General features: G+C 46.6%; 1 protein-coding gene across 2 annotated transcripts in view; it reads right to left on the reverse strand.

The window, feature by feature from the left end:
• Positions 1 to 25,526, reverse strand: part of CSGALNACT2 (chondroitin sulfate N-acetylgalactosaminyltransferase 2) — a 135,125-nt gene that overhangs the window by 80,560 nt on the left and 29,039 nt on the right. Inside the window, exon 1 of one of the 2 annotated variants that reach the window (XM_075347313.1) lies at positions 3,520 to 3,604. The exons of the other annotated variant lie outside the window; for it this stretch is intronic. The gene's annotated coding sequence lies outside the window, so the exon portion shown is untranslated. Of the gene's footprint in view, positions 1 to 3,519; positions 3,605 to 25,526 lie in introns of those variants that run through there. 2 annotated transcript variants of the gene reach the window in all.

Raw genomic sequence — 25,526 nt, forward strand, 5'->3', positions numbered from 1 at the left:
ATTATTACACATGTGGCTTTTAGTGTTTTTTTTACATGCGTTTTTATTGCGCTTTTTTTTTGAACACCACACTTTTTTGTTATTTTTTGGTATGTCATGCTTTAAATAAAACCGCTTTGTGTTTGATGCTTCCTTGTATTTGGCTTTGCCAAACCTTTATTGATACAGTCATGCGAGGATTACAAGTGTTTTAAGTGCGTTCCCGTATATGCGTTATTTTATTTTATCTGTGGATTTCTGCATCTAATGCAATTCTATGGGGACAATCTGCTCATAAAAAGCAAACTCATAAGTCACATGATGTGGATTTCTAAATTGCACCACATATCAGTTGACGTAGTGAAGCACAGCCAACATGAGATTTCTAGAAATCCAATCCACTTTGGAACTGTAAGACGCTCCATTTGTTACACAGCGAAAACAAGTACTGTCAAAAACTGGCCAAAAATTACGGGGATGTGGCCTTATACAGCATGCTAGGGAAGGAGAGGGTACTGTACCCAGGATGGTATATTGAGGCATAAAAGGAAGTATTCTCTAAAAGCATCAGTATTACTAAAACGACCTATGTTATAGGAAATCTGTCAGAGCTCAGAAAACTAACCCCATCCACACCACAGCTCTCTGTGTACATTGTATATTAACAGTAAGCTGCTAATCAGAGGAGGGGACATGGTGGGTCTAGCAAGTGCTGAGGTATAATCTAGCAGCGATAATCTCCTGGTGATAAAACACTTATTTGGCTTTGTGCTGTTTTCATACAAGAAATGACAAAAAGATGAATTTAGTGACTCGGCCTCCATCTACTGCTGTCCTCAAATTACATAGCAAAAACCTGCTGGCAGATTACCTTTAGAAGTCATCTCCTCTACCCTCCTATACTACCACCGCAACTTTACATAAGCCTATTATTGCATTAAAACAAACTACATGTACTAAAAATGTTTTAAAGGTCCAGTCACACTAAGCAACTTACCAGCGATCCCAACAACGATAGGGATCGCTGGTAAGTTGCTAGGAGGTTGCTGGTGAGCTGTCACACTGCGACGCTCCAGCGATCCCACCAGCAACCTGACCTGGCAGGGATCGCTGGAGCGTGGCTACACGAGTTGCTGGTGAGCTCACCAGCAACCAGTGACCAGCCCCCAGTCTCCTAGTTACAGCACACATCAGGTTAATTAACCCGATGTGTGCTGCAGCTAAATGTGCACAGAGCAGGGAGCAGCGCACACTGAGCGCTGGCTCCTTGCTCTCCTAGTTACAGCACACATCGGGTTAATTGCCTGATGTGTGCTGCAGCTAAATGTGCACAGAGCAGGAGCCGGCAGCACAGGCAGTGAGAGCGGAGGAGGCTGGTATCAAAGGTAAATATCGGGTAACCAAGGACAGGGCTTCTTGGTTACCCGATGTTTACATTGGTTACCAGCCTCAGCAGAAGCCGGCTCCTGCTGCCTGCACATTAGTTGTTGCTGTCTCGCTGTCACACACAGCGATCTGTGCTTCACAGCAGGACAGCAACAACTAAAAAATGGCCCAGGACATTCAGCAACAACCAACGACCTCACAGCAGGGGCCAGGTTGTTGCTGGATGTCACACACAGCAACATCGCTAGCAACGTCACAAAAGTTGTTCGTTAGCAGCGATGTTGCTAGCGATGTTGCTTAGTGTGACGGGGCCTTAAGTCTCCCCTGCACTATAAATTGACTTGATCTAGTCCACAGGTGTTCACGAATCCGCAGTGACTTACATCAGCACATCAATGACATTACGATCCGATACATGAAGATCTCACGCATGAACGTGATGTTCTGTCTTCCTGGTCACGTGCAATGAAGCCCAGTTTATGTTCTCCCACACCAACGTAGTAGACTGTGTGTGGGAGTCAGCCTCCAGTAAGCGTATACCCCCCGAAAATTGTGTAAGACCGAGCACATATTGACAACATCTGCACCATTATAGTCAATGGCCCCATATGTCTGAATTCCCAGTTGCGTGGGGTTCGGACGGAAGCCCCAACAGGACCACTGAATGGGAATGCGGTGTGAAAGCACCCTTAGATGCCTCTGCGCTGTTCAACAATCTTTACAGAGCTCTGAGTGGAGCAGTCATTACATTGTGGCTGCAGTGCTCAGATCACAGTAGAAAGATTAATTGCTCTCAGGTGGAGAAACAAATTAATAATCTTTCATTTATGATACTTCTTAATGACTAACAAAAATAAAAATAAGTGATGTTACAAAGCAAGCTTTGGAGACTGCTTAGATCTTTTCATCAGGCACCCAAATATCTGACATAAGAAAATTAGATGCGCTGCTCAGCAGATAATTACTGTCATTCAGGAGGCGTCACAGCTGATGCAGCCACAGAGTAGGAGATAGTGTGGGACACTGACCAGTGTCCTATGCACAGCCACGGATTTGTTGTGTACGAGTGTCATGCTTAGACACATATACACCTTTTTCTTTTAGCTCTATCTTGGTAGGTTTCATCAAATAAACGGACATATAAAAGTTATAGCAGGGTTGAGCGCAGTCTGCATTATGGTGTTACCCTCCCCTGTATACATTGTTCTCCATCGATTAGGGAACATAACACGGCATGGAACAGAGCTGTGCAGAACGTGGCATGAGAAGGAACAAGAAAAACTCCTGCGATGAAGGAGAACCAGTACTGAAGATGTAGAAATCATCGACTTTAATACATCCCAACGTTAAAGCAATCCAAAGAGACAGTGGTAGAATAAAAATACAGGCACGTTGCCGTGGTGCACCCCTTAAAACCTACACGTTTCGGCAATGCCAGTGACTTGGCCTTAATCATTGGACACACATGGTTGGGATTTATTAAAGACTAGCTGTACTACCCGGCTTCGCCCGGGTTAATAACGGCTGTTAACATAGAATGTATTAACAAAAATGTATTCTGCACACAAAAACCACAAAACAAATAGATAGAAATGTAATTATAATGTCTGTCATCTCTCTGTCTCTCTATCTCTTTGTCTGTCTGTCTGTTCTTCATCACCGGAATTTTTCTTGTTCCATCACATTAGCAAACTGGCCCAGACCCAGGCCTTTCTGTGCGGATCCCAGTAGTCCTCACAGGAAGGTGGAAAGGGTGAGCGGACTTCTTTTTATGAGGTTTCCATATGGGAATGAGAGGACCAGTCAATACACTAAAGCCTGTTACTAGAGCCCCTGCCTACATGGACATTGCATACAGACTAAAACAACCTTTGCACCAAAAACTTGCAAACCATCTACCGTATTGCAATGCTTACCGAGCCCAAGTAAAGATTAACTCAGTGATAACCAAGCGGATTGCAACACACGCTAACGCACATCAGACTTTTGAATCCCATGAAGACAGAATCTGACTCATGAATGGCAGACTTTCCTAAGCACTGCTGCTCATTACCCCAAATTAACAAGAGCGATCACATGAGGGGTCATCCGTGACCTCACACACAAGGCTACGCAGCCACAGGTGGCACATTTAATAGCGTCCATCCCATTTACCTTCTTTGCTAGGACTCCCTCTGTACAATGAGCGGCTCATTAGTGCTGTGGAGCAGGAGGAGATAACTCTGGCCTGGATCACAGCAGTGGCTTCTGTTTCTGTAATTTAACTCTACAGTAAAGTAAGAAAAGTGCTGTGTGAAGCATTTCTTCCAGCACACAGACCATGACCACAAAGACCAGGGCTGGGAGACTTAACCCTTTTCATGTGCTTTGGTTCCCTCATTCCAAGCCACATACAAATGAAAGAAAACGAAGCATGAAGGTAGTATTCTGGAATCCGGACCAGATCACAGATCAGTAGAATGCAGCGCCTGTATCCATGAGCAAATGGAGCTAGTCAGGTCTACAAGAACCCTGCCCGACATGGATAAAACAAACAAAGAACACAATGGACATACAGAAAAATAACGCAATGCTATACTGAGAGAGTACGTGATGATACCAACAATAACTACACCCATGAGACATTACACAATAGTCTATGAAAAATTACCCCAACACCCAAGATAAAATATATGATGAAAAACACCAGGTAACACCCCAAATCTAAAATAACACACCAATACTAAGAGAAAAGCAAACCCAAAGAAACATCAGGCCTAAGAACCAAGAGAAAACAACAATGTAATAATGAAGAACCATGGATCTAGTTACCAGGCTTGATCCAAGTTCCTGGAGTCAGCTTGCCCCTAGAGATGCCTTTTCTTTTCTCCAGGTATAGCCCCTGGACTACCCTTCCTTGTGACCTTGTGACTTGGGTCTTTTATACCCTTTTGGGTCTCCAGCTGTGCACTTCCCCCTCCAACCTGGAGACACTCTGTCTCACCTTATAAAAAAAAAAGAATTGTCTTCCATAAACCTCTATTCATCCAGTCCATTACACAGACAAAGAATCAAGGTGTCTTATCATCCCGAGGTCAGTGCCTTGTACAACATCCAGATTTTCCTTTGTTTGCACTCCTCATTCAGTCCTCTTTGGTGGAGCCATACTGGCCAGCTGATAGCACAACACTGCAAACACAAGGTGATACCGGGCCTTTGTAATGCAAGTCACCCACCTACACTTCTAATGGCCTCCGAGATCGCTACTGAGATCGCTGCTGAGTCACGTTTTTTGTGACGTACCAGTGACCTCATCAGCGATCTCGCTGTGTGTAAAGGTGGCTTTACACACTGCAACATCGCAAACGACATCGCTGTAACGTCACCGGTTTTGTGACGTTATAGCGACCTCCCCAGCGACATTGCAGTGTGTGAAACACATCAGCGACCTGGCCCCTGCTGTGAAGTTGTGATCGCTACAAATCGTTCAGGACCATTCTTTGGTCCTTTGTTTCCCGCTGTGCAGCAAAGTTTTAGTGTGTAAAGGGGACTTTACAGCGACTTCCCTTTCAAAAAGCTGCTTTACAACATCCCCAATGACTAGCTAGGTCGCTCTGCAGGTCCGGATCGCTGTTGCGTCGTTGGCCAGGTTTGCCTGTTTGACAGCTCACCAGAGACTTTGTAGCGATCCCGGCCAGGTTGGGATCGCTGGTGGGATCGCTAGAAAGTTTCAGTGTGTATAGGGGCCTTAACACTGAGCAGCGATCTGGCCCCTGCTGTGAGATCGCTGCTCGTTCCACACAGCCTTGGTTCGTTTTTTTATTGTTGCTCTCCCGCTGATAATCACACATCGCTGTCTGTGACAGCGAGAGAGCAACAATCCTTAATGTGCAGGGAGCAGGAGCCGGCGTCTGACAGCCTGCGGTAAGCTATAACCAAGGTAAACATCGGGTAACCAAGGTGGTTACCCGATATTTAGGGCGGCTTTGCACGTTGCAACATCGCACATGCGATGTCGGTGGGGTCAAATCGAAAGTGACGCACTTCCGGTGTCACTTTCGAGATCGTAGTGTGTAAATGCTAGATGATCCGATTAACAAGCGCAGAAGCGTTGTTATCGTATCATCGTTGCAGGCTCCGACTTTTTCATAATTATGCTGCAGCGACAGGTACGATGTAGTTCCTCGCTCCTGCGGCTGCACACATCGCTGTGTATAACGCCGCAGGAGCGACCTGCTGCCGGCGGCTATGCGGAAGGAAGGAGGTGGGCGGGATGTTTACATCCTGCTCAGCTCCGCCCCTCCGCCGCTATTGGGCGCCTGCCGTGTGACGTCGCTATGACGCCGCACGACCCGCCCCCTTAGGAAGGAGGCGGGTCGCCGGCCAGAGCGACGGTCGCAGGGCAGGTGAGTGCATGTGAAGCTGGCGTAGCAATAATGTTCGCTACGCCAGCTATCACAAGATATCGTACCTGCGACGGGGGCGGGGACTATCGCGTGCGATATCGCAGCATCGGCTTGCGATGTCGCAACGTGCAAAGCCCGCCTTACCTTCGTTACCAGCCTCCGCAGCTCTCACGCTGCCAGTGCCGGCTCCTGCTCCCTGCACACGCTAAGCTAAGCGGTGTGCGCTGGTAACTAAGGTAAACATCGGGTAACCATACCCAATGTTTACCTTAGTTACCAGTGTCCGCAGCTTCCAGACGCCGGCTCCCTGCAAGCGCAGCGTCGCTTGCACGTCACTGCTGGCTGGGGGCTGGTCACTGGTGAGATCTGCCTGTTTGACAGCTCACCAGCGACCATGTAGCGACGCAGCAGCGATCCTAACCAGGTCAGATCGCTGGTGTCATCGCTGCTGCATCGCTAAAGTGTGACGGTACCCTAACAAATGACAATGCACAACACTATTATACAGATATTTCATACAATTACCTGTGCATCTTACAGCATCTGACCCAGTTTTGTAGCAAAATACATACAGTATGTCAAAAAAGTGAGTGCACCCCTTACATTTTTGTAAATATTTTATTATATCTTTTCACAGAACAACACTAACGATATGACACTAATACAATGTAAAATTGTCAGTGTACAGCTTGTATAACTGTAAATTTGGCCACTTTCACTTAGGGGTGTACTCATTTTTGTTGGCAGAGGTTTAGACATTAATGACTGTGTGTTGAGCTATTTGGAGGATACACCAAATTTACACTATACAGCCTGTGCACTGACTACTTTACATTGTATCACAGTGTCAGATCTTCAGTGTTGTCCTGTGAAAATCTAATATATAAAACAGAGTGTATGTATGTATGTATGTATATGTGTGTGTGTGTGTGTGTGTGTGTGTGTGTGTGTGTGTGTGTGTGTGTGTGTGTGTGTGTGTGTGTGTGTGTCCGTCCGCTAGCTAAAGGAATCCGCACCGTCGCATTTACAATCATGAAATTTTGCACAGACACTCCATGTGACTCAGGGAACATCATAGACTATGTTTTGATGGGAAAATTTAACCCTGCACTTTACAGTTACTCTCCAAAAAACTTGCCTCCATTAAACTTAATGGAGGTGGGAGCTACAGGCTATTAATACCAACTGTCAGTGGTTGATATAGGAACAAAATAAACTGTTAGTATAAGAAGCTTATGTGTGAGGTAAGATGTCGGTAGGGAGACAGATAGAGAGAGACAGACAGACAGACAGGAAAAGAAACAGAGAGAGACAGACAGATGGGGAAAGAAACAGACAGACAGAGATAAAGCCCCTTTACACACTCAGACTTTCTAGTGATCCCACCAGTGATCTCGACCTGGCCGGGATCGCTGGAATGTCTCTAACAGTCGCTGGTGAGCTGTCAAACAGGCAGATCTGGCCAACAACGCAGCAGCGATACGGACCTGCAGAACGACCTCGCTGGAATGGGAACGCTAGCTCGCCTATGTGCTGGGTCGCTAACGATGTCGTTGTAACGGTGTCAAACACACCGATACATGCTGCGCAGCGGAAAACAAAGGACCAAAGAATGGTCCTGAACGACTTGTAGCGATCAGCTACCTCATAGCGGGGGCCAGGTCGCTGATGCGTGTCACCAGGGCCGGCTCCAGGTTTTTGTGGGCCCCGGGCGGAAGAGTCCCAGTGGGCCCCATAAACACGCAGACACACACACATACACAGATACATACACGTACATATACATATTTAAAGACAAACTCACAAAAATACATATAAACAGACAAATCTATACAGTCATATACACTGACATACATAGATACACATCATACATGCATACATAGAGACACAAACTGCTATGCTGCATACATACATAGACAGACACACACATACTGCTCTGCTACATACATACATACTTACATATAGACACACACATACTGCTCTGCATGCATACATACATATAGACAGACACACACATACTGCTCTGCTGCATGCATGCATACATACATACACACACACACTGCTCTGCTGCATACATACATATAGACAGACACACACACACACACACTGCTCTACTGCATATATACATACAGACAGACACACATACACTGCTCTGCTGCATGCATACATATAGACACACACATACTGCTCTGCTGCATACATACATATAGACAGACACACACATACTGCTCTGCATGCATACATACATACATACATACAGACACGCATACTGCTCTGCTGCATACATACATGCATACATACAGACACGCATACTGCTCTGCATGCATACAGACACGCATACTGCTCTGCTGCATATATACAGACACGCATACTGCTCTGCATGCATACATACAGACACGCATACTGCTCTGCATGCATACATACAGACACGCATACTGCTCTGCATGCATACATACAGACACGCATACTGCTCTGCTGCATATATACATACATACAGACACGCATACTGCTCTGCTGCATATATACATACATACATACAGACACGCATACTGCTCTGCTGCATATATACATACATACATACATACATATAAACAGCCATGCATACTGCTCTGCTGCATGCATACATACATACATACAAACACACACCTTGCTCTGCGGGGCCCACACACGCGGCTCTGCGGGCCACACACGCGGCTCTGGGGGGCCCACACACGCACGGGGGGGACAGGGAGGGGCGGGGAGGGAGTGATGTCCCACATACTGATCAGGTCACGATGCAGATGGGCCCACACAGCGCTGGAGGGAAGCGATGTGCTGGGGGTCGGCTGGCACTGTGACTCCATCTGTGCAACCAAGCAGGACGCCGGGCGGTAGCTCCGCCCACAGATGATGCTCAATGCAGGAGAACACAGACAGTGAACGCTGTGGTCTGCGAGCCTTAAAGGGCCGGCAGCCACAGTTTCCAGTGCCAAGGACTGCGGTCCCCGGAACTCGGCCCGGGGGCAGCAAAACTGACGAGGCCGAGTGGGCCCCCCCAGCTCTCCAGGGCCCCGGCATTTGCCCGGGTATGCCGCGTGCTGACGCCGGCCCTGCGTGTCACACACTGCAATGTCGCTGGGGAAGTCGCTATTACGTCACAAAACCGGTGACGTTACAGCGATATTGCTAGCAATGTTGCAGTGTCTAAAGGGGCCTATAGAGACAGACAGAGAGACTCATACAGAGACAGATACAGAAAGACAGACAGACAGACAGGCAGACTGGGAGAGAGACAGAGAGACAGTTACTATCCCGGGCAACGCCCAGGTACTACAGCTAGTATATAATAAAATATTTACAAAAATGTAAGGGGTGTACTCACTTTTGTGGCATACTGTAGCATTCATATAGAGAATATGGCTTTAGCTTCAAGCAAAGCCTCCTTACATACTTTAAATATCTCCCAAAAAAATCACCCGAGCTCTTCTGTGTTGTCTATGAGAGCTGCTGCCAGACAGATTGTGCTGTGTAAATAGTTATCAAGTGCATATATGTGCTTTTTATTAATGAATATTAAAGGGAATCTGTCACCAGGTTTTAGCTACCTCATCTGAGAGCAGCATAATATTGGGGCAGAGATCCTGATTCCAGCGATGTGTCACTTAACTGAGCTGTTTGCTGTCATTTTGATAAAATCAATGTTTTCTCTGCTGCAGATCTAGCAGTTATACAGAGCTCATGAATATGCTGGACTACCTGACAGCACGCCAAATAGTCCTGTATTGATAATCTACTGCTGATTAAACAGTGATTTTATCAAAACTACACTAAGCAGCCCAGTAAGTGACACACCGTTGGAATCAGGATCTCTGCCTCTAAATTATGCTGCTCTCAGATTAGGTGGCAATAACCTGGTGACACTCCTTTTAAATGAAAATATATATGAAATATGACAGTTTACATTAGATGAATTTGCATTGCCATCTACAGTATTCTCATAAGTAACGTAAGAAAATAATTTTTTTCTTCTAATATATACAGATAGGTCCAGAAATATTAGGTCCAGAAATATTAGGAAAGACAGTTTTCGCATTTTATCTGTTGGCCAAAACATATTCCAGATGCAGTTACATAATCAATACATGCTTCAAGCGCAGACGCTAAGCTTTAATTTGAAAGCCTTCACATGCTAATTGGAGTATAGGCTACTTTCCTACGATGAGCTTTTGGTGAGTTTTTGACGCTGCGTGTTTTGACAAAGTCAGAAACGCAGCGTTTTACAGTTCCAGTAAGGCCTCTTTCACACGTACGTGTCTCCGGTACGTGTTTGGCAGTTTTCTCACGTACCGGAGACACGTACACACGTGGACCTATATATTCCTAATGGTTTGGACACACGTAAGTATTTTCGAACGGAACACGTGTCCATTACGTACTTACGTGTGTCCGTGTGTTTCTCACGCCGACCTGTCCGTTTTTTTTCCGGCATCACGGGTGTCACACGGAATGCAAACGTGTCACACGTAATACACACGGACATGTGTGACATGTGTCAGCGAGAAAAATAACATTACTCACCTTCTCCTGCCATCCTGTCTCTGCCGCTGCTGTCACTTGCTGCCGACCGCCGCTCATTATGCTCATTGAATATTCACTTCACTGCGGCCGGAAGCAGCAGCAGCGGGGAGTCGGCAGGACCGGAGACCGAAAATCAGCACCACAGACAACGACGCCAGGGACAGGTGAGCAGAAAGTTCCTGTTCTCCGTGTGTTATCACTGATAACACACGGAGAACACACGTGTGCCATGCATACAGCTCACCGAGGACAATACGCACCTCTGACACGTCCGTGAAAAACGTGCGTGATTTTCAGGGACGTGTGAAAGAGGCCTAAAGTGGACGGGATTAATAGAAATCTCATGTCCACTGGGCTTCATATTTACACTGTGTAAACTGAACTGCAGAGTGGTTTTCAAATTCACTGCATGGCAATTTCTCTAGCGGGTACGCTGAGTTTTCTGTGCAAATTTTCAATATAGACTTGCATTAGATGCGGAAAATCCACAGGTAAAAAACATCAAAATCGCATGTAGTCCGCACCTAAGAATGACAATGAAGTTTTATTAAAACCAAATACCAAGAAGTTATAAATACCGAAGCAGCTTTAAAGCATAACGTACCAAACACAGGCAAAAAGAACGAAGTTTAAAAAACGCAATGAAAAAAATGCAACACCTAATTTACATAATAGGTGAGGAAATTCTGCAACATCAACACTCAGCAAAAGCTCATCATAGGAACAAAGCTTAAGAATTTAGGTATGGCAGCTCTTTATTATGTACAGTGGGTACGGAAAGTAGACCCATTTAAACTTTTCACTCTGTTTCATTGCAGCCATTTGGTAAATTCAAAAAAGTTCATTTTTTTCTCATTAATGTACACTTTGCACCCCATCTTGACAGAAAAAAAACAAATGTAGAAATTTTTGCAAATTTATTAAACAAGAAAAAAAATGAAATATTGTATGGTCATAAGTATTCAGACCCTTTGCTCAGACACTCATATTTAAGTCACATGCTGTCCATTTCCATGTGATGCTCCTTGAGATGGTTCTACTCCTTCATTGGAGTCCAGTCGTGTATAATTAAACTGATAGGACTTGGAGTTGGAAAGGCACACACCTGTCTATATAAGACCTCACAGCTCACAGTGCATGTCAGACCAAATGAGAACCATGAGGTCAAAGGAACTGCCCAAGGAGCTCAGAGACAAAAATGTGGCAAGGCACAGATCTGGCCAAGGTTACAAAAGAATTTCTACAGTACTCAAGGTTCCTAAGAGCACAGTGGCCGCCATAATCCTTTAATCGATTAAGCTTGGGACCAACAGAACTTTTCCTAGACCTGGCTTTCCAGCCAAACTGAGCAATCGTGGGAGAAGAGCCTTGGTGAGAGAGGTAAAGAAGAACCCCAAGATCACTGTGGCTGAGCTCCAGAGATGCAGTAGGGAGATGGGAGAAAGTTCCACAAAGTCAACTATCCCTGCAGCCCTCAACCAATCGGGCCTTTACGGCAGAGTGGCTGGACGGAAGCCTGTGCTAAGTGCAAGATATTTGAAAGCCCACATAGAGTTTGCAAATAAAACACATGAAGGACTCCCAGACTACGAGAAATAAAATTCCCTGGTCTGATGAGACAAAGATAGAACTTTTTGGTGATAATTCTAAGTGGTATGTGTGGAGAAAACCAGGCACTGCTCATCACCTGCCCAATGCAATCCCAACAGTGAAACATGGTGGTGGTAGCATCATGCTATGGGGGTGTTTTTCAGCTTTAGGGAAAAGACGACTGGCTGCAATTGAAGGAAAGATGAATGAGGCCAAGTACAGATATATCCTGGAAGAAAATCTCTTCCAGAGTGCTTTGGATCTCAGACTTGGCCGAAAGTTCACGTTCCAACAAGACAATGACTCTAAGTACACAGCTAAAATAACAAAGGAGTGACTTCAGAACAACTTTGTGACTATTCTTGACTGGCCCAGCCAAAGCCCTGACCTAAACCCAATTGAGCATCTCTGGAGAGATCTGAAAATGGCTGTCCACCAACGTTCACCATCCAACCTGAAGGAACTGGAGAGGATTTGAAAAGGAAGAATGGCAGAGGATCCCCAAATCCAGGTGTGGAAAAACGTAAGACGACTCATGGCTGTACTAGCTCAAAAGGGTTCTTCTACTCAATACTGAGCAAATGGTCTGAATACTTATGAACATGTGATATTTCAGTTTTTCTTGTGTAATAAATTTGCAAAAATTTCTATATTTCTGTTTTTTTCTGTCAAGATGGGATGCAGAGTGTACATTAATGAGAAAAAAAAAATGAACTTTTTAGAATTTTCCAAATGGCTGCAATGAAACAGAGTGAAAAATGTAAAGGGGTCTGAATACTTTCCGTACCTACTGTAGATGCCTCTTTTTCAAGGGACCAAAGGCAACTGGACAATTATCTTGAAAGCTCTGTAATGGGCTGCATGATCTATTCCCTCAATCCATAATCAATTAAGCAGATAAAAGGTCTGGTGCTGATTACAGGAGTAGCATTTGCATTTGGAAGCTGTTGTTGTGAACCCACAACATGTGGTCAAAAGGAGCGCTCACTGGAAGAAAAGAAAAAAAAAAAAAACAAAACACATCCTTTGGTTTAAAATAGAAAAAAAAATTAAAAAAATAAAAAAATCCATTCAGGGAAAAAAAAAAAAAAGTCCACTGGTCAGCTTGGGAAATCAAAAAGTCTGGAAGTCCACAAAACAGTGGTGGATGATGGCAGAATCCTTTCCACAACATCCACTCAGGTGAACAACACTCCAGAAAGTAGGTGTTTCAGTATCCAAGTCTACCAAAAAGAGAAATTCATGACACCAAATGCAAACCATTAGTCTTAAAAATGAAAAGGCAAGATTAAAGTTTACCAAGAAACATCTAAAGAAGACAGGCCAGTTCTGGAAAAGCATTAATTTTGGACAGATAAAACTAAGGGTACTTTCACACTTGCGTTCAGCGGAGTCCGTCACTATGGAGAATAGCGCAGTCCGTTAACGCACTGCACTATTCTCCATAGACTTGTATGGACGACGCACTGTAACGCAAGTGTCAGCGTTGCATCCACTGGATGACGCAGCGTTGTTATTTTGACGCTGCGTCGGGCGGAAGGAATGCAGCACGTAACGTTTTTTTGAGCGGCGGAAACCTTTATTTTTCACTGCGCATGCTTTTTTTTTTTTTTAAAATCACAGAAACTTTATTTTGTTTCTCGGTGGCCGAACGTTCAGCTGAGCGCCCGGCCGCCGGCATGTGAGAGCTCTCAGCTGAGCGCCCGGCCGCCGGCATGTGAGACGCTCAGCTGAGCGCCCGGCCGCCGGCATGTGAGAGCGCTCAGCTGAGCGCCCGGCCGCCGGCATGTGAGAGCGCTCAGCTGAGCGCCCGGCCGCCGGCATGTGAGAGTGCTCAGCTGAGCGCCCGGCCGCACAAGGTGCTTTTTTAGTTTATAACTCAAAAAACTGGTGACAGGTTCCTTTTCAGGCAGAAAGACCCATAAATAAGCAACAACTTAAGTCAGCTGCAGTAAAAGCCTTGCAAGTAATGATGGGTGGACGTGGCCTGTAAGGCTGAGGCCACACGGGGATCAGTGCGAGTCCTCGCATGACACTTGGCTCATGCTCGCAGCACAACAGGAGCCAAGTGTCATGCGACTGTGGTCCGATCCTGCGATCAGACCACAGCTGTGGAGGGGGGAGGGCGGAGGGGAGGGATTTATCTACCTATCTCTTCTGTTGCGGACTGGTGCGAGAATCGCATTGCACTCCGCTGTAATGCGAGTGCATTGCGATGTTCCTCTCGCACCCATAGACTTGTATGGGTTCAAGTGATAACAAATTGGATTGCATCCACAGCATGCTGCAATTGTTTTCTCGGTACGATTAGGGCTGAAGAAAAAAAAAAAAAAAAAAAAATCGGTCATGGGAGCTGCCCCATAATAATATTAGAGTAATATTTGTCCGGGTGGATTACGATTTTTTATCGCATTCCACTCGCTCGGTATTACTCGCTGTGTGTGCTGACCCTAAAAGTATGGATCCGCACGGTTTCAAAAGTACCCAAGTGTCGGGCCTGGAGTTCTCTGGCAACTCTGGTTATAAACCGAATAATGATAAAACCTTTACCCGACAACTCGGGAAATGAAAAAATAAAAAAAAGAAAATAAGAACAAAGCAAGCAGATTTTGCTGAGAGTCTCCGACGTGGCTGTACCTGCGTCTCTGGGCATTTGCAGTGCGCCAATGTACCTTGGTAGAGTACATGCGGAGTGCATCGCTGAGTAGGCAAAGATGTGAAGAGAGCTGGCGTCATGACAAGTTCTTTTTAAATAGAAGTCAATAGAATGTTCATTGGGCGGTCAACTATGTCCCCCATACACAAGACGTCTCCCCCGACCATTGCTTGTGTTCTCTGTGAGAGTCACTGACAGAGGGCTTGGCAGTGTCTTATCATGCAGAAAACAAAAGGATCAACCACTGAAATCTAAAGGTGGTGTCACACACAGCGACGACGACGACAAGAACGTCGCTGCTGCATCACCATTTTCTCTGACGTAGCAGCGATGTCCTGTCGCTGTCGCTGTGTGTGACATCCAGCAACGACCTGGCCCCTGCTGTGAGGTCGCCGGTCGTTGCAGAATGTCCTGCTTCATTTTTTGCTCGTTGCTCTCCCACTGTGAAGCACACATCGTTGTGTGTGACAGCGAGAGAGCGACAAACTGAAGGGAGCAGGGAGCCGGCGTCTGGCAGCCTGCGGTAAGCTGTAACCAAGGTAAACATCGGGTAACCAAGGGAAGACCTTTCCTTGGTTACCCAATATTTACCTTAGTTACCAGCGTCCGCCGCTCTCATGCTGCCAGTGCCGGCTCCCTGCACACGTAGCTGGAGTACACATCGGGTAATTAACCAGATGTGTACTCTGGCTAGGAGTGCAGGGAACAGGGAGCCGGCACTGGCAGCGTGAGAGCGGCGGACGCTGGAACTAAGGTAAATATCGGGTAACCAAGAGAAGTGCTTTCCTTGGTTACCCGATATTTACCTTAGTTACGCTTCCATGCGTCGCTGCTAGCTGGAGGCTGGTCACTAGTCGCTGGTGAGATCTGCCTGTTTGACAGCTCACCAGCGACCATGTAACGACGCAGCAGCGATCCTGATAAGGTCAGGTCGCCCGTCGTGATCGCTGCTGCATCGCTATGTGTGACCCCATCTTTAAGTGCAAGAGGATCCTCATCCCCAACATCATACGTCTGAGGGCTGGGAGGCCCCATACACAGACTGTCGGCCCATCCTAGTACATTCTGCTGCCTTTAGTCTGTGTTTGGGGCCTTTACAGTCACAAATATTTACAGCTAAAAAGTAACACAGTCTTTGTAAATCTATAAAAAAAAATAATAAAAAATTAGATAAATAAATAAACCTAGTAACGATAAAGACATCCAAAGAAGGAGTTAATGTATAAATGTGGAAGGCTATACATTTCTGCACCGAACCAGTGTTTATCTCATGGTCCGAGGAAGTCGCTGGCTCAGTACTGAAACGTGTGGGCTGTGTATCTATATTAAACCCCATTCTGTGACGGTCTTTACTTCTGTTACTATTCTGCTTTATTTGTTATTTTGGGGTTTTGTTTGTTAGTTTGTTTTTGTTAAAGCTGCTTTTAAAATGATTCTAATTTCTAGTTATCTCCGCTTTTGCTTATGTAGAGCGCTGCCACACCCCAGGCCCTTGGGATACTCGGTTCCGGGTGATGGATAATGGGGATCGCCATCACAGGTAGCCGTGCCCGGTTCCGTTACCTGGGGGGGGGCGCTCATTAACAGGGTTATTTTGTATGTCACTTGTGACGCCACTGGCGGGTTGTGGTAATAAGATGTCCTGCCGCTGCTGTGGTTTTAGGGACAGATGGTATAGCAGCAAGTGTGTTCGCACCCTCCACCAGTAGGGGCTTAAGTCCCATGTAGGTGTGCTGCGCCTTGTGGTGCACCAGTAATAGACAACACAGTTCTTGCAGATTAACTGGTAATTTACTCACTAGATGTTGCAAGTGCAGTTTGGCACGGCTGGTCAACCCACTTTCCTTTGTCCCAGTGCTGACGTGAGTCCCAGTTGAGCCCTCCGTGCACATGCAGAGCTGATGGTCCCCTTGCCTGAAGCTGTTGGTGACCTGCGGCGCTCCGCTCCTTTGTCTTTCCGGGCCCAGTATGACAGGCCTCGCGGTCCCTTGTGGGGTAGGCTACTTCTCTGTGCCCTCTCCCGGGTCCTATATATGAGGCTGTGTCCCTGAGCCTATGGGTGGTGTGGTACCCTTGAAGTTACCACACACGGCTGGATCAGCAGACCGCCTGCAGCTGTCGTCTACTCTGGGGTCCAGTACCCCCTCGTGCGTAGTGCCTGGGATCTGTCTACCCTCAGGCTACTACCTCCTAGTCGCCTTTTGGGGGTCTCCTCACAATCCTCACACCCCTCTCACTCTCTGGCTCCTTTCAACTGCCGTTTTTCCTCTCTGCCAACTCTGCCTAGCAACACCTGTTGCTTCCCACAAGCCACACCCCTTTCCCAGGCTAACAGCTAAGGGATTGGTTCTCACACCTGACCACTGTTATCCCTCTACATGCTGCGCCTAGGTCTCAGGGAATGTGCCCCTACCTGTGTGTGAGGTGTGGGTTGTCAGCACAGGGTGTTCCAGAAAGCCTTAGGATCCTGCAGATCACTGGGGTAGCATATCCCAGGGTGCTGCACTTATATTTATTTTTGTTCTTTTCTGTTACCCTCTATAAAAGCGGAAGCAGATTTGCGGACTATATACATGGCAGTATTCCTCACAAGGTGGGCACATCTCCACTTATCTCAGAATACTCCTAATCAGCTTCAGATCTCTGTACAATGCAGCTCCTAGGCTCCTTTTGTTTGTTTTTAAGCTTTTTAAATGAGCCCCATTGTTTTATCCCCAAAGTTTTGTGTACCTTAGTAAAGGTCCAGTCACACTAAAGCTGGGTTTACACACTGCAACATCGCAAAGGACATCGCTATAACGTCACCGGTTTGGTGACGCAATAGCGACCTCCCTAAGTCTCTGCTAAGTCTCTGGTGAGCTGTCAAACCGGCAAACCTGGCCAACAACTTACCAGCGATCCGGCTAGGAATGGTCCTGAACGACTTGTAGCGATCAGCAACTTCCAGCAACTTCACAGCAGGGGCCAGGTCGCTGATAGGTTTCACACACTGCAACATCGCAAACAACATCGCTATTGCGTCACAAAACCGGTGATGTTACAGCGATGTCGTTTGAGATGTTGCAGTGTGTAAACCCAGCTTAAGCAACTTACCAGCGATCCCAACAACGATAGGGATCGCTGGTAAGTTGCTAGGAGGTTGCTGGTGAGATGTCACACTGCGACACTCCAGCGATCCCACCAGCAACCTGACCTGGCAGGGATCGCTGGAGCGTCGCTACACGAGTTGCTGGTGAGCTCACCAGCAACCAGTGACCAGCCCCCAGCGCCGCGTGGAAGATGCTGCGCTTGGTAACTAAGGTAAATATCGGGTAACCAACCCGATATTTACCTTGGTTACCAGTGCACGGAGCTACACGTGCAGAGAACAAGGAGCAGCGCACACTGAGCGCTGGCTCCCTGCTCTCCTAGTTACAGCACACATCGGGTTAATTAACCCGATGTGTCCTGCAGCTACATGTGCACAGAGCAGGAGCCGGCACTGACAGTGAGAGCAGTGGAGGCTGGTAACAAAGGTAAATATCGGGTAACCAAGGACGGGGCTTCTTGGTTACCCGATGTTTACATTGGTTACCAGCCTCCGCAGAAGCCGGCTCCTGCTGCCTGCACATTTAGTTGTTGCTGTCTCGCTGTCACACACAGCGATCTGTGCTTCACAGCGGGACAGCAACAACTAAAAAATGGCCCAGGACATTCAGCAACAACCAACGACCTCACAGCAGGGGCCAGGTTGTTGCTGGATGTCACACACAGCAACATCGCTAGCAACGTCACAAAAGTTGTTCGTTAGCAGCGATGTTGCTAGCGATGTTGCTTAGTGTGACGGGGCCTTAAGGCTATGTGCGCACAGTGCGTTTTTCGCTGCGTTTTTTGCGCGTTTTTCGGGTGCGTTTTTGGCCTCAAAACTGCAGGACTTTGCTTCCCCAGCAAAGTCTATGCGTTTTCATTTTTGCTGTCTGCACACATCTGTTTTTTTTCAGCTGCGTTTTTGTGGTGCCACAAAAACGCAGCATGTCAATTATTCCCGCGTTTTTCACTGCGATTTTCATCCATTGAGTGCAATGGGATGTTGAAAGACGCAATGAGAAACGCAAATTGCAAATATAGCTGCGTTTTGGTGCGTTTTGGTGCCTTTCTAAGACCAAAAACGCAGCTATAAACGCAGGAGGTGGGTAGTAAAGTGACGTGTACAGGAAGAGGATTCCTTCTGTCAGTAAACACAGAAGCGTGAATCCTCCCGATACCGTCACCGCCGCTTCCACCTCCCGTCCTGTGCATGTATGCTGCCGTGCGGCGCCATGTCTGGGCGGGAGATGGAAGCGGCAATCAAAAGTGAACAGTAGAAAAAAAAAAAAAGTTATACTCACCTGTCTGCAGACTCCCGGTGCCATGCCCGCTCACAGATCCTCCTACCGGTACCGCCGCTCCGGGTGTGTGCAGTCTCCCCGGGTACGTATGCCTGCAGGATGCAGGACCTGGCGATGAATCACCTGATGCAGTCACCTGACGCATCAGGTGATCGTAAGTATCGCGGTGACACGGGCGCCCGGCCGGCTATCAGCTGATCCTGCCGTCAGGAGACTTCATCCCTGATTACCGGCAGCTGCTGCAGCGATCGGACGGGATTAGACTCCCGCCCCATCGCTGCAGGAGCTGCCGGTAATCAGCACATAAGTATTTTTTTTTTTTCCCCGATGCATCAGCTGATTGTATAAAAGCCGATTATACAATCAGCTGATGTGTGATGTGCTTCAGCCCCTAGAACCTGACACATCATCTGATCGCTTTGCCTTCCAGCAAACCGATCAGATGATATTGGATCCGGATTGGACGGCGCAGGACCCTTGACCCAGGATTACTGCGGAGGGGGGTTCTTTATTTCAATAAAGATGGAGTCACTAATTGTGTTGTGTTTTATTTCTAATAAAAATATTTTTCTGTGTGTTGTGTTTTTTTTTTATCTTTACTAGAAATTCATGGTGGCCATGTCTAATATTGGCGTGACACCATGAATTTCGGGCTTAGGGCCAGCTATGCAGCTAGCCCTAACCCCATTATTACCCAGCGAGCCACCCGGCATCAGGGCAGCTGGAAGAGTTGGATACAGCGCCAGAAGATGGCGCTTCTATGAAAGCGCCATTTTCTGGGGTGGCTGCGGGACTGCAATTCACAGCGAGGGTGCCCAGAAAGCATGGGCACCCTGCACTGTGGATTCCAATCCCCAGCTGCCTAGTTGTACCCGGCTGGACACAAAAATTAGGCGAAGCCCACGTCATTTTTTTTTTAATTATTTCATGAAATTCATGAAATAATTAAAAAAAAAAGGGCTTCTCTATATTTTTGGTTCCCAGCCGGGTACAAATAGGCAGCTGGGGGTTGGGGGCAGCCCGTACCTGCCTGCTGTACCCGGCTAGCATACAAAAATATGGCGAAGCCCACGTCATTTTTCTTTTTGGGGGGGTCAAAGAATTCCTGCATACAGTCCTGGAAGGAGGATGCTGAGCCTTGTAGTTCGACAGCTGCTGTCTGCTCTCCTGCATACACTATTGGATGGAGGATGCTAAGCCTTGTAGGTCTGCTCCCCCTGACTCTCCCTCCAGCATACAGTTCTGCATGGAGCATGCTGAGCCTTGTAGTTCTGCAGCTGCTGTCTGCTCTCCTGCATGCACTATTGGATGGAGTATGCTGAGACTTGTAGTTCTGCAGCTGTCTGCTCTCCTGCATACATTAGTGGAGAATGAAGAACATATTGAAGAAGGAAATGACATCAGACCTTTTTTTTTTGTTCACTGATAAAAAACGCATAAAGACGCAGTGAGCAAAAATGCAGCAAAACGCAGCAAAAAATGCACCAAATCGCAGCAAAACGCGCGCGTTTTTTGCCGCGTTTTTTTGCCGCGGGTGCGTTTTTGTGCGTTTTTTGCTGCAAAAAACGCACAAAAACGCAGCGTCAAAAAAACGCAGTGTGTGAACCTAGCCTAAAAAGAAAGTATTGTGAAAAATTCTATAGGGAGACTTCAATGTAAACAGTAGATCCTGGAATGGGCAGACATTAGGATGAAGAATACAGCCACTGTTCTCCAAACACTGCCCTGGACAGCTGCACCCCACATGTGACACTTGGCTTTGACTTCTGCATCCTAGAAGAATCTGCAGACAGATGCGAAGGATAATATACAGAGCTACTGGATACGAGCCGTCTTAGCATATCCATATGAAATACAAGCAGCACAGTGGTGTCATTGCTCAATCACTGGGATCTGACACTTCACCAAACCTCAAAAGCATAATGAATACCCAAGTCTTCGACACTAGGAGATCGGATGTCTAGCACGTCTACCTCCTCAATACACTTTGTGTTTACACCCTACTAGATGGATTTGGCTAATAAATGGTGTAAATCAGAGAGGACATTATATAGTTAATAGTCCTGGATCTAAAGGGAAATATTTTTGGATATATTATGGCTCTGGTTCGGTAATGTTGAACAGTGGGTGCCAGGTCTTGAAACCCCACTGACTGCTCAAACTAAGGGGCTTCGCAGTGTAAGGACCTACAGACTTTCTATTGAGTCATTATTGCATTTTGCCTCTCAGTTAGTGACTTTTTGATTTGCAACAAAATAAACAATTTGCGCCTTTTTTTTCAAAATTAGTTTTTGTGGTTTAGTCTTTTTATATTTTATATCAATGCAGCTTTTCCAGATGTTTTAAATAAAATTATATATATATATATATATCACGGTCTCCTATGAACGACTGTCATAAGCTGGCGTTCATAGGAGGACCGCCATGACACAGCTAATAGCACGGGATCCACCAATCAGATGAGGTGATGTCACAGCTGACCTGCTCCCTTCTCCCTTCACAAAGGCCTTTGCACATGCTTATTAGCATATGTACCGTATTTGTGTATTCTCCTTAACAGCGTGACGTTAAAGTCTAAGAGAGTTGTACAACACAAGCACACTGGATGGATTTATAGAAATCTCCTCCAAACTGTGCTTCTTTTAGACGCTCCATATACTGACCTGCAGAGTGGCTTTCAGAGCTGTAAAGTTTATGGTTGCGGAGAGGCGAATGTTCTCAGTGGGAGAGCACAGCGAAAATCTGCTGCACCCAGAATCCTGATCGTGGGCTCGGATGCTGCGTTCTCCCACACAGGACACTAGCATTCTCGCATGAGAAATTACGCTGTGTCCAGAATGCCAGGAAGTCTGATCATGGGGTTGAACCCTTTAAAAAAATTGGCCAGGGTGAAAATTGCAAGATTTAGAATATTTAATATAGAGTCCGATATGAAACAAACATTGTCGATATTTCCAATAAACAAAAAAAAAACAAAAAACAAAAACAAAACAAAACCCAAAAGGCAGAATTTAGACTGTGTAACCAGACCGTGATGTATGGACTGGCTGCAGGTCTCCAAAGCCAAGCTCAGCCGCCTTGTATAGGATGGCTGTGTGTCACAGGCATCTAAAATCGCCCTGAAGGTTATCTAAGCCGGCCATGATCTGGTGAGGAGGAACCTTTCCCATCATCTGTTCAGCTCCTGCTTTACAGCACCATGACTGCAGATGGGACAGGCTCTAGACATACCAGATGTGCACCTTAAGAATTGTTACCAAGCACAAAGATTACTCATTTCTCCATAGGAAAATGTCCGTGATGAGTTTGTGCCGCCTAACCTCGCGCATGAGTCACCTCACTTCTAGACAATGAGGTGTCTGTCATCCACAAGAATATGACACCTAAATAATACTGAAGAAATGTACTAAATTTTCATACTTCAAAATTACACAGTGAACTTGGCCTAAAGAAGCTGCACATGTCGCCTGTGCAAGGACTTGTGAAATTCTCAGCTTCCCTACATGCAAACACTAGAAACGGAAGCTAAGCAAACACAAACCACAACAAACTTGGGTTTCTAAGTGCTTCCAAGCTTTACAAGGAGGTCTGGAGCTTTCGTAGCAATCAGCCTTCATGAACTGGGACAAATAAAACATTTTATGTTTAATGAAACCAATGACAAAAATAAAGATCCTAATCCAACACCCGGTAACGCAGAGCAGTCTCTCCCTAATCAGCATTGATCACATTCTAAAAAGACCACCACAGGGTCCAAACTGCAAGAAGGCTATAGCGCATGATCTGTTGGTGGGTCTTGAGGACTGGAGTTGAGAAACACTGCTATAGAGGATGTCCACGACTAAATGACCCCAGCTTCAGAAGCCTAAAATGTAAAATTAAAATGTCAGACGGCTCCTGGACAATTGTGGTGCTCCTTCTGTAAGCTGCAGACCCCGGCTGCACACACTGCTTTTTGTTGCGTTTTTTTTCTGCGCAATTGTCACAAAACCTGAAGGGAATCCTAACGCCAGCAAAGTGAATGAGAATCCTGAAGCCTCATGCACACGTTGCTTATTTTTACTGGCAAATATAAATCAGCAGCGTGTCAATCCTTTCAGATTCCACCCATACTAATGAGTGGGTGGGGGGGGAATGCACCAAAAACTCATGTAAAAAAAAGGCGCTAAAAAAGGAACACATTTTAAGCAGCATTTTTCCTGCCGTAAGATGTAGAAATATATGGACCAGATACCTAATATGTGCACATATCCTTAAAGGGGATATCCGGTCAAAAATGATAAGTCCGTAGTCACTATGTGACAGCAAACTTATAAATCCTCCCAGCGCATACACAGAGCGCGGCAAAGATTCACTGATTTCTGGAAATGAGAATGGTGGTCACATGACTGCAATTGTGTGATATGCATGTTCCCGGCCAGAACTCGACTAGTGGGCGCAGACTCCCTCAAGTGTATTGAGCAAGGCCTTGCCTACTAGTCGGATGCACCCATTCCATACACTAGTGAGGCTGCACCCACTAGTCAGGTTCTAGCCAGGAATATGCCGTTCCTAGCTCAGAAACTTGCAAATCCTTGCAGGGCACAGTGTGCGCCTGGTGGATATCTAAGTCTGCAGTCATGGATTTCCTGTAGACTTATTTTAGACTGGACACCCCTTTATGTTGCATTGACACTGGCAAAACGCTCGGCCATTGGGTGAAATTTTTGCTCAGCGAAAGAAAAAAAATAAACCACTGATTCATATCTGATCACTCTAGAACCATACAGCTTATACACCGTGAGGGATCCATCCAATACAGATCGCTCCATGGGTATCATTCACTTACATCTGCCTATTCCCTAAGTAAACAGGCTATTACACAACCACCGATCAGTAAAGGTACCGTCTCACTAAGCAACATCGCTAGCAACAGCGCTGCTGAGGCACAACTTGCTAGCGATGTTACTTAGTGGGACATCCAGCAACAACCTGGCCCCTGCTGTGAGGTCGCTGGTTGTTGCTGAATGTCCTGGACCATTTTTTAGTTGTTGATCTCCCGCTGTGAAGCACACATCGCTGTGTGTGACAGTGACAGAGCAACAACTGAATGTGCAGGCAGCAGGAGCCGGCTTCTGTGGAGGCTGGTAACCAATGTAAATATCGGGTAACCAAGAAGCCCTTCCCTTGGATACCCGATATTTACCTTCGTTACCAGCGTCCCCGCTCTCAGCTGTCAGTGCCGGCTCCCTGCTCTCTGCACACGTAGCTGGAGTACACATCCGGTAATTAACCCGATGTGTACTATGGCTATGTGTGCAGGGAGCAGGGAGCCGACACTGGCAGTGTGAGAGCGGCGGACGCTGGTAACGAAGGTAAATATCGGGTAACCAAGGGAAGGGCTTCTTGGTTACCCGATGTTTACCGTGGTTACCAGCGTCCGCAGAAGCCAGCTCCCTGCTGCCTGCACATGTAGCAGAGTACACATCGGGTAATTAACCCGATGTGTACTGTGGCTAGGTGTGCAGGGAGCCAGCGCTAAGCGGTGTGCGCTGGTAACCAAGGTAAATATCGGGTTGGTTACCCGATATTTACCTTAGTTACCAAGCGCAGCATGCTTCCACGTGTAGCGACGCTCCAGCGATCCCTGCCAGGTCAGGTTGCTGGTGGGATCGCTGGAGCGTCGCTTAGTGTGACATCTCACCAGCGACCTCCTAGCAACTTACCAGCGATCCCTATCAGGTTGTATCGTTGTTGGGATCGCTGGTAAGTTGTTTAGTGTGACTGGGCCTTAAAGGTTTACCAAACAGCGGTCGTATCGTGCCGCTGCTCAGTTCATGTAATCGGCCCTTAGTCCTGGACTAGAGCTACGCTAATGCTATTTGCAGCACTATTAATAGATTTTACATGGTCACTGTCATTTCAACAAATTTTGCATAAGTCAATAAAACAAGCAAATATAACAAAGTCTGTGATACACCTGATCTGGACAGCACAGAGTGAATAACCGGCACAAGACAATGGCACACAACCAATTACCATACAGCTGTTTTGTGCAGGAACTATAAGGCTATGTGCGCACGTTGCGTACTGTCCCTGCAGAAATTTCTGCAGCGATTTGAACAGCACATGTGCGCTTCAAATCGCTGCCGAAAGAAAAAAAAAAAAGCCGATTCCATGCGCTCTAAGTGCAGCCCCACCCATAGAGAGAGCGGGACCTGCAGGCAGAGCGCATGAAAGAAGTGACATGTCACTTCTTAGAACGCACGCTTCGGGCAGCAGCCGAAGTGCTGCGCTCTAATACGCCACGTGCGCATGTCTCCTGCATAATCTTCATAGATTATGCTGGGGATGCAGGACGCATGCAGTTATGCTGCGGTGCAGATCGCAACGTAACTGCATGCAAATACGCAACGTGCGCACATAGCCTAAGAGCCATGCTTTTCAAATGCATTTTATAAGTTCTACCCCTTCTTAGAAAAAGGTGAAAGCAGGTATTTAAGGGGCTGTCCACTCTTTGGGGACCCTTTCTTAAATGCTATAGTTACCGATGACAAATAAAAAATTAACACCCCCTCCTGCATCGGCACCTCAAAAACAGAGATAGAATCCAAGCTTAGATCTTAT

This window comes from Anomaloglossus baeobatrachus, chromosome 5, assembly GCF_048569485.1.
Source record: "Anomaloglossus baeobatrachus isolate aAnoBae1 chromosome 5, aAnoBae1.hap1, whole genome shotgun sequence".
Lineage (NCBI taxonomy): Eukaryota > Metazoa > Chordata > Amphibia > Anura > Aromobatidae > Anomaloglossus > Anomaloglossus baeobatrachus.